General features: G+C 40.2%; 1 protein-coding gene across 1 annotated transcript in view; it reads left to right on the top strand.

Annotated features, from left to right (window-relative positions):
- Positions 1-10,396, top strand: part of LOC106884328 (regulator of telomere elongation helicase 1) — a 65,537-nt gene that overhangs the window by 15,343 nt on the left and 39,798 nt on the right. The window lies entirely within an intron of this gene.

The raw sequence follows: 10,396 nt of genomic DNA, 5'->3' as shown, positions 1-10,396 counted from the left end.
TATATATATATATATATATATATATATATATATATATATATGTGTGTGTGTGTGTCTTTGTGTTTGTCCTCCCATCAGCGCTTGGCAACTGATGTTGGTGTGTTTATGTCCCTGTAACTTAGTGGTTCGGCATAAGAGACCGATAGAATAAGTACTAGGCTTATAAAGAATAAGTCCTTGGGTCGATTTCTTCGACTAAAACCCTTTGAGGCATGGCTGCAGTCAAAATGATTGCAACATGTAAAATAATATATATATATATATATATATATATATATATCCTTGTTTGAGAATAGTAAATTTGTACTCTAAAAAAAGTGTAACCCATCATATTAATGTAAAATTATCTTTATTATAGCTGAATATTAAAACAAAAATTAATAAATATATATATAATGTGTGTGTGTGTGTGTGTAGATATATATATATATATATGTGTATATATGTGTGTGTGTGTGTGTGTGTATATATATATATGTGTATACAAATAATGAGTATATGCATATATATGTACATGTATGTACATACCTTCATCTACATGTATATATAGATACATATCTGGGTACAGGACGTTGCAAAAAAAAAAAGGACAAAATGATAAACAGAGTACAGAAAACACACAGGCCACACACATATATATATATGTGTGTGTGTGTGTGTGTGTGTGTATATATATGTATAGATATATACATGTGTAGATATGTATATGTGTGTATAGATAGATAGAATTATATATATAATTAGATTGGAGCCTGGTGTTGCCATCCGGTTTCACCAGTCCTCAGTCAAATCGTCCAACCCATGCTAGCATGGAAGGCGGACGTTAAACGATGATGATGATGATGATGTAGCAGAAGTAACAGAGTTATGCAAGGTCTGAGAGTAAGTAGTTTGATGAGCACCAACACATGAGACTTTTGGACCTTGAGTCACTCTGTTACTTCTGCTAAATATTAATAAAAATATACATATACTCATATTTTCAGTTCTATTTTTCCTGTTTGCAACAAAAACACATACAGAAAATAAATTACATCTTTATTGTAGAATTCCCCTTATAAAGCCGACAATTGTTTTAATTGTATTAACATATATTAGATATAGAAAATATCATTGAAGTTAATATTTCCAAAAATACATGAGGAATTACCTTGGATGTGTTCTCTACCTGCATTTATCAGTATTTGATTGTTGGATATAGTTTACCAAATTCATTTAAAACTGTGCTTTATTGATAGTTGCGTGGATTTTTAATCCCTCTTATTCCTCTTATATATATTTGTGTGTTTATATATATGTGTATATGTATGTGTGTTTATATAAATCAAAGACAAGTATTTCTATCAAACTACTACTAACTGGTGCTAGAACTCACAAAAGTAAAAAAGAAAGACAGAGACAGACAGAAAAAAGGAAAATGTCCCTTGCATTTGAAAACTATGGAAATATATTTTAAAAAACATTTCATTAAATTTTTCCACAATTTAATTGTTTTTCATGCTTTACTCTCAGTTGAAAAAGTCGCAAAGACTGAAACTGGTACTAAAATGTTCTTCATGATAAAATTATTTTAGCATTTTCTACCTTGTCTTATATATATATATATATATATATATCATCATCATCATCATCATCGTTTAACGTCCGTCTTCCATGCTAGCATCAGTTGGACAATTTGACTGAGGACTAGCAAACCAGATGGCTGCACCAGGCTCCAATCTGATCTGGCAGTTTCTACAGCTGGATGCCCTTCCTAATGCCAACCACTCCGAGAGTGTAGTGGGTGTTTTTACATGCCACCTGCACGAGGGCCAGTCAGGCGGTTCTGGCAACGGCCACGCTCAAAATGGTGTTTTTTACGTGCCACCTGCACAGGAGCCTTATGAACAGACATGTTTTCATGGAAGATTGGATATGATGGACACTGTATGATGGTGACACTTGTTTACAGCTATTATATAATATTTGGGTAAGAAAACAGTAACACACACACACACATGTAACACCAGTTGTCAAGTGGTGGTGGGGGACAGTCGCAGACATCTAATGTAGTAGTTCTTATTCTGGGGGCCCATATACCTCTGGGGTTCCACCGACCCCTAGTGTCTGTCTACAGAACCTTGGGGTTTCCACAAAGCTAACAGTGAAGAAATCTGCGAAGTGTGTTCAAAACCTTGAAAGGCTGATCTGTAAAATATATAATTACTTAATTAACATAAGATAACTATTCAGTTAATTATGTAATTTAATTAGGAGATGAAACAGATAAGGGGAAGAGGGAATACATGGTGTGGCTGTGTGGTTAGACACTTGCTTCCCAACCACATTGTTCTGGTTTCAGTCCCACTGTGTGGCACCTTGGGCAAGTGTCTTCTACTATATTCTTGGGCCAACCAAAGCCTTGTGAGAGGATTTGGTAGACGGAAACTGAAAGAAGTTTGTCATATATATATATATATATATATATATGTATATATATGTATGAATGTATATATCTGTGTGTGTCTTTGGGCCTGTATTTGTCTCCCACCACTGCTTGACAACCAGTGATGGTGTGTTTACATTTCCGTAACTTAGCGGTTCAACCAAAGAGACCAATAGGATAAGTACCTGGTTTTACAAAACAATAAATCCTGGGCTTGATTTGTTGGACTAAAACAACTTTAGGACAATGCCCCTGCATGGCCACAGTCAAATGACTGAAACGAGTAAAAAAGATAAAAGATCCACTGACCTAATGGGCCTTATTCTCGTATAGGAGATTACCATGCGGTTTGAGGTAGCTTTTGCTGCTATTTCTAGCAGGTCAGGTGGTTACAATGAGGCTTCCTCTATCTTGATGATGGCAGTGGTGATGATGATGATGATGAATCATTAATACTGACAAATATTAGTGCAGCAACAAGTTATATGAGTCACTCCGTCGTTCAATGTATCGGTCTTTATTTAAAACAAACGAGAGATGAATTGAGAAAGATTTAGCTGTTGTTTTAGCATCAATAGGGTTTTTGGTGTTTTGTTGTTCTCCACCAATCATCAGCAGTTAGGCTTTGGAGTTTAGATCTGTTATGGGACCCAGGATTCATAAAGCTGGGGCTTAATTCAGTTTCCATAGCATTTAAGTGACTGGTATTATTATATGCTCCCTGACCCCAAACAGGATGCTGATCCCTTGCAGGGTTAACTTTCCAGATATTATTGGAATTCTTTAACAGCTGAGTGGGAGAGGAACAAGATGACATGAAGTGCTTTTGCTTAAGAACACAACACTCTGCCCAGTTCAGGAATTGAAATCGTGGTCTTATGATCATGAGTGCAGCACTCTAACCGCTGGACTACATGCCTTTAGAGAGAAAGCATGAAACCATTGAAGTTGTGCACACGCATGCGCGCGCGCGTGTGTGAATGAGAAAGAGAGACTGGGTCTTCCTGTATCCTTCTCCACCATATTGTCTCCATGGCAATGACCTAGACTAGGTCATTAGTGATGGGCTGCTTACATTAAACAAGCTCCATTTCCCTCCTCACCTTTTTTTCCTGTCAGCTAAAAAAAAAGAGAAGAAAATGCAGGGGGTCACTCTTGAATAAATTTAAGGGTACAGCCCAACCTGAGGTGGTGGTGGTGGGGGAGGGTATTTAGACTGGCAGCTGTCCTCCCACCACTACTACCCCCCGCTCCTAGCTTTACTGAGCACCTGCAACTGTTCGACTGTAGAACACCACTTAGTCATGTAACAACCGCAAGTCAGGTGCATTTAGTTCAGTTGTTGTTCTTGTTGAGCCAGTTAAACAGTTGCATCTGTTGTTTACGCAATTGACACATGACCAGCTGCGCAATGCTGTTGTTGCTGCATAGCTGTTGCTTTTGTTGTTGCATGTGTAAGGATGCTGGCAAAGCACTGGTGCACGTTATACTTACGCACGCACACACACACACACACACACACACACACATATACAGACAGATACATCTTTTTTATCTTTTACCTATTCCAGTCATTTGACAGCGGTCATGCTGGAGCACCACTTTAAAGAATTATTAGCCGAATGTATCGGCCTCAGTACTAATTTTTTGAAAGTGTGGTACTTATTCTATCAGTCTCTTTTGTTGGACTGTTAAGTTATGAGGATGTAAACACACCAACACTGCTTGTCAAGCAGTGGTGAAGATCACAAAGACACAGACACATATGATGGACTTCTTTCCATTTTTGTCTACCGAATCCACTGACAAGACTTTGGTCAGCCTGAGGCTATAGTAGAAGACACTTGCCCAAGATGCCACGCAGTGGAACTGAACCCAGAATTATGTGGTTAGGAAGGAAGCTTCTTTATTTCATTTTTATTGGCCATTAACCCTTTAGTGTTTAAACCGGCCATTACTGGCCCAGGTATTCTACATGTTTTATATTCAAATTGGCAATATCTAGCCTCTCACACCTGACCCACATTGTCATTCTAAAAATAAACAATCACATCATTGAAACCTCAAAGCTATAAGATAATGTATTATTAATTCAAAGCAATTTGAGTGAAAAAGTATTACATTTAACAGAGTAATCTGAACACTAAAGGGTTAAGGCCTTACAAAGAGGGGACAAACAAGGACAGACGGACATAAAGTAGCTGCGGGCTGGACACAGACATTAATGGAATGAAGGTAATAACATAAATGATGAAATATCAATGGGAAGGGCACCGGCGCCCGCCGACCGATAACCCCTCGAAAACTTTGTTCAATAAGTTCAATAAATACAATCAATAAAAATACATGTTCAATTAATCTTCTTCATCCGGGCCACCAAGCAAGTATCCTGCTGCCTGCAGGAAAACCTGCACTGGCTGGCCCGGATCAGTGGAGGCAAACTTGTCCTTGTCACAGCTTTCTTCCACTATCCGTTTTTCATTTTCACTGATGACCTCTGCATACACCTGCGGAGGCCAATATGGATTGTCTATAAGGACCGAGTCGTATCTTCGACGGGCCAATAGACAATCCAAAAGGAAGGAAGCTTCTTACCACACAGCCATGCCTATATGCTTATTTACATGTATGTGTATGTGTGTGTATTAGTAATGTGGATAAGTGTTTCGACAGTTCAGGTTGGTTTTAGAAGATTCATATCATTAATTACAGTTATTATTATCATCAAAAAGGCAATGAGATGGCAGAATCGTTAGCACACTGGACAGAGTGGTTTGCAGCATTTCTTCTGGTTTTACTTTGTGAGTTCAAATTCTGCTGAGTTCACCTTTGCTTTTCATCCTTTTGGGGTCATTAAAATAAGTAGCAGTTAAACACTGCAGTCGATGATTACATCAACTGCACCCCTGCCTCCTCCTCTGCAATTTTCGAATTTTGTGCTTGTAGTAGAAAGGATTATAATCATCATCATCATCATCATTGTTGTCAAAGTGGCAAGCTGGCAGAATCATTATCATGTCAGACAAAATGCTTTGTAGCATGTCTTCCATCTTCACATTCCGAGTTCAAATTCTGCCAAGAATGCGAAATTGTGATGGCACCTGTACCAGTAGATCACTAAGAGCACCATCCGAGCGTGATCGTTGCCAGAGCACCAGCTGTCTGGCTTCTGTGCCAGTGGCATGTAAATAGCACCATTTGAGCGTGATCGTTACCAACATCGCCTTCCTGGCACATGAAAAGGCATTCGAGCGAGTTTGTTGCCAGTACCGCTGGACTGGCTCCTGTGCAAGTGGCAGGTAAAATACACCATTTTGAGCGTGGCCATTGCCAGTACCGCCTGACTGGCCTTCATGCCAGTGGCACGTAAAAGCACTCACTACACTCTCGGAGTGGTTGGCATTAGGAAGGGCATCCAGCTGTAGAAACTCTGCCAAATCAGATTGGAGCCTGGTGTAGCCATCTGGTTCACCAGTCCTCAGTCAAATCGTCCAACTCATGCTAGCATGGAAAGCGGACGTTAAACGATGATGATGTTGACTTTGGCTTTCATCTTTTAGGGTTGATAAGATAATTACCTGCTAAGCACTGGGGTTACTGTAATCAACTTTACCCTTCCCCTAAAAAGTTGCTGGCCTTGTGCCGAAATTTGAAACCTTAAGATGGTAAACTTGCAGAACCATTGGCATGTAAGACATAATGCTTAGCAGCATTTTTTTCGGCTTTATCTTCTGAGTTCAAATTCCTTTGAGGTCAACTTCACCTTTCATCTTTTGGGCTCGACAAAATAAGTATCAGTCAAATACAGGGGATACTCCAGTTCCTTAAAAAAAAAAAATGCTAGACTTATGCCAAAATTAGAAAAAATTATTATTATTATTTAAGGTGGCAATCTGGCAGAATCATTAACACACTGGACAAAATGCTTAGTAGAATATCATCCATCTTTACATTCTGAGTTCAAATTCTGCCGAGGTCGACTTTGTCTTTCATGCTTGGGTGGGGGTGGGGGTCGATGAATTAAGTACCTGTCAAGTACTGGAGTCGATGTAATTGATTTACCCCTTCTCCCCCAAATTTCTGGCCTTGTGCCTATAGTAGAAAATATTATTATTATTATTATTATTATTATTACTGAGTGAGAGAGCAATACATGCCATCAAAGTGACACTGGGGTACAAATATCTGAAGCCCAGTATACCCATTGAAAGTAAAAACCAGTAGCACCGGTACAGAGCTCCTTCAAATGCAGTCACTATATGCGTGACTACCACTCCTGTGTGAGCCTCTACTGTCACAACAGGTGCTGCACCATCATCAGCAGCTGACACAATTTCTTTGGATGCAGATCCATTGTCTATTGGGACCAACGGATGCCTGCTGAGACCCCCTTCAGTCATGACTGACCATGGGATTGCACCTAGAAAGTTACCCTCCAAGGCACAAGTCTGGGCCAGGTTGTTTATGGAAGACCAGCAGTCACCCATGCATACCGGTCTCCCCTCACCACGCCACCAGTGTTATCCAAGGGAAAGGCAAAGGGGCCGATACAGCTTGGCACCTGTGACGTCGCAACTCATTTCTACAGCTGAGTGAACTGGAGCAACGTGAAATAAAGTGTCTTGCTCAAGAACACAACATGCAGCCCGGTCCGAGATTCGAACTCACAACCTCACGATCGTAAGCTCGACGCTCTAACCACTGAGTCATGTGCCTTCAATGGATACCTACTACAGCAATAAATGGTGTTGTTTCAACAATCTGTCTTAAGAATTAATATTATTACTTCTTTAATTAGTCTTAGCAATCAGTAGTATCGTGTAATCAATCAAGATTATTACTTCATTGATTAGTAGTCTTAACAATCATCATCATCATCATCATCATCATCGTTTAACGTCCGCTTTCCATGCTAGCATGGGTTGGACGATTTGACTGAGGACTGGTGAAACCGGATGGCAACACCAGGCTCCAGTCTGATTTGGCAGAGTTTCTACAGCTGGATGCCCTTCCTAACGCCAACCACTCAGAGAGTGTAGTGGGTGCTTTTACGTGTCACCCGCACGAAAACGGCCACGCTCGAAATGGTGTCTTTTATGTGCCACCCGCACAAGCCAGTCCAGGGGCACTGGCAACGATCTCGCTCGAAAATCCTACAGGAGCCAGTCAGGCGGTACTGGCAACGGCCACTATTAATCAGTTTAAGGCAGTGAGCTGGCAGAATAATGCTGGCCAAAATGCTTAGTGGCATTTCGTCTGTCTTTATGTTCTGAGTTCAAATTCTGCTGGGGTCAACTTTACCTTTCATCCTTTTGGGGTCAGTGAAATAAATACCAGTTGAACTCAGGGGTCAATGTAATCAACTTACCCTTCCCCAAAACTGTTGGCCTTGTGCCAAAATTCGAAACCACTGTTATTAATCAATTAGGATTATTATATCAGTAATTAGTCGTAGTGATGTTATTGCTTAATCAATCAGGATTATTACTTCAGTGATTAGTCATCAGTTGGGATTATTAGTACAGCAGTTAGTTTTAACAGTCACCATTATTGCTTAATCAAACAAGATTGTTTAGCAATTTGTCTTACCAATCAGTATTATTCACTCTTTAGAATTTAAACACAGCCCACACCTGACCCAAATATTCTATCTATTTTATGTTCAAACAGGCCAGATCTGGCCTCTCACACCTACCCTATAATGTTTTAAAAATAAACAGTCACATCATCAAAATCTCAAAGCTACAAGATTATGCATGATTAATTCTGAACATTTTGAATAAATAAGAAATTTCATTTGACAGAGTAATCCGAGTGCTAAAGGGTTAAAGAAGCTTTCTTGATGACTGTGGATGGATTTTCTTATTTCTACAAGTCTTTTGGTTTCCTTGTTATAGAGAAAAATTCTTTATGACTAATATATTGCAACGTCATGTGAGAGGCTGAATCCGAGAGTGCACCTGTACCAGTGGAGCACTAAGAGCACCGTCCGAGCGTGATCGTTGCCGGAGCACCAGCTGTCTGGCTTCCATGCCGGTGGCATGTAAATAGCACCATTGGACCATAATCGTTACCAGCGTTGCCTCCCTGGCATGTGAAAAGTCATTCGAGTGAAGTCTTTGCCAGTGCCGCTGGACTGGCTCCTGTGCAGGTGGCACGTAAAATACACCATTTTGAGCGTGGCCGTTGCCTGTACCTCCTGACTGGCCTTGGTGCCCATGGCACATAAAGGCACCCACTACACTCTCGGAGTGGTTGGCGTTAGGAAGGGCATCCAGCTGTAGAAACCATGAGAAATCAGATTGGAGCCTGGTGTAGTCATCTGGTTCACCAGTCCTCAGTCAAATCATCCAACTCATGCTAGCATGGAAAGCAGACGTTAAACGATGATGATGATGTCTCTACAACCCTTTAGCATTTTAACTGGCCATATCCAGCTCAAATATTCTAGCTGTTTTATGTTAACACTGGTCAGATCCAGCCTCTCACACCTACCCTACAAAGTCATTCTGAAAAATAAACTATCACAACATCAAGATCTTGTTAATTTAAAACAATGTGAACAAATAAATAGTTTGATCCTGACTGAACTGCCTACTCTTTGGACTTGCATATCTGAACCTCTTCTCGAACTTTCAGCACTTCTCCTCATCCATATACCAGCATTCCACCCAGATTACCACTTGATCTCCTGACTCTACCTTCACAGATTTCACCGAATTTTTTCATTGAATAAATAAACATTACATTTGAGAGAGTAGTCTGAATGCTAAAGGATTAAAGAAGTTTTCTTGACAACTGTAGAAGGATCTCCTTATCTCTGCAAGTTTTTTGGTCTTGTTATAGGGAAAGATTCTATTCGCTGCTAATATACTGCAACACCTCCTTGGTCATTTAGCATTTAATCTGGCCATATCTGGCACAAATATTCTATTTATTTTGTATTCAAGCTGACCAGATCCAGCCTCTTTGACCTACCTTACAAAGTCATTCTAAAAATAAACAATCACATCATCAAGAATTTTGAAGCTATGAGATAATGCATGATTAATTGAAAACTATATGAATAAATAAGCATTACATTTGATGGAGTAATCTGAATGTTAAAGGGTCAATCAATATTAGCTGTCAGAGTTCTAGTAATGAGTGTCATCTCGTTAGTAATAAGTATGGATGGCCTTAAGAGACATAATTATTGTCTGGGCCAGCCTTTTGTGTCCTGATTTCTGATCCTCTACCCTCCCATACCATCCATCCTATCACGAGATTTTTCACCTAACAAGATATGGAACAGGGCCTTAGAGACCTAGGGCCCTGGTTGATGATGGGTAGGTCTTGAATACTAAATGGTAGTATGACGTTTCAATCAGAGGAACGTGTTGGTTGCATCTATGTGTATGAATGTGTAGACATTACATTGAAGTGAGATAAAGTCTAGGACAAAAAAGTTGTTGTAGTAGTAGCAGCAGTGGTTGTGGTGATGCCACTGCTTCTGAATATAGAGGCAGTGTTCTGTGGGACCTGATACTCTTCTTGTTGCTAACCCTTTAAATTTTCCAAATAAGGTTTATTTATTCCCAGGAATCTAACCAGCCCACTTATGCGTAACATTCCTTCTTTGGATACTAAACTCCGCTTGCGAAAACCTGTTGAAGCAAGTGAAATCGAAATCGAACTAAATTTGTAGACTGGCACCCATGCCAACGTCTTCATTGAAAACTAAACTCGGCTTGCGAAGACCTGTTGGGGCAAGTGAAAGCGAAATTGAGATGGCACCAGTACCAGTAACTCATTAAGAGCACTGTCCGAGTGTGATCGTTGCTAGAGCACCAGTTGCCTGGCTTTCGTGCCGGTGGCACGTAAATAGCACCATTTGAGCGTGACCGTTACCAACATTCGAGCGTGACCGTTACCAACATTCGAGCGTGACCGTTACCAACATTCGAGCGTGACCGTTACCAACATTCGAGC

The sequence above is a fragment of the Octopus bimaculoides genome, chromosome 23 (genome assembly GCF_001194135.2).
Source record: "Octopus bimaculoides isolate UCB-OBI-ISO-001 chromosome 23, ASM119413v2, whole genome shotgun sequence".
Taxonomy (NCBI): domain Eukaryota; kingdom Metazoa; phylum Mollusca; class Cephalopoda; order Octopoda; family Octopodidae; genus Octopus; species Octopus bimaculoides.
The sequence above is the reverse complement of the archived record's forward strand: the minus strand, read 5'-3'. Positions and strand labels throughout refer to the sequence as shown.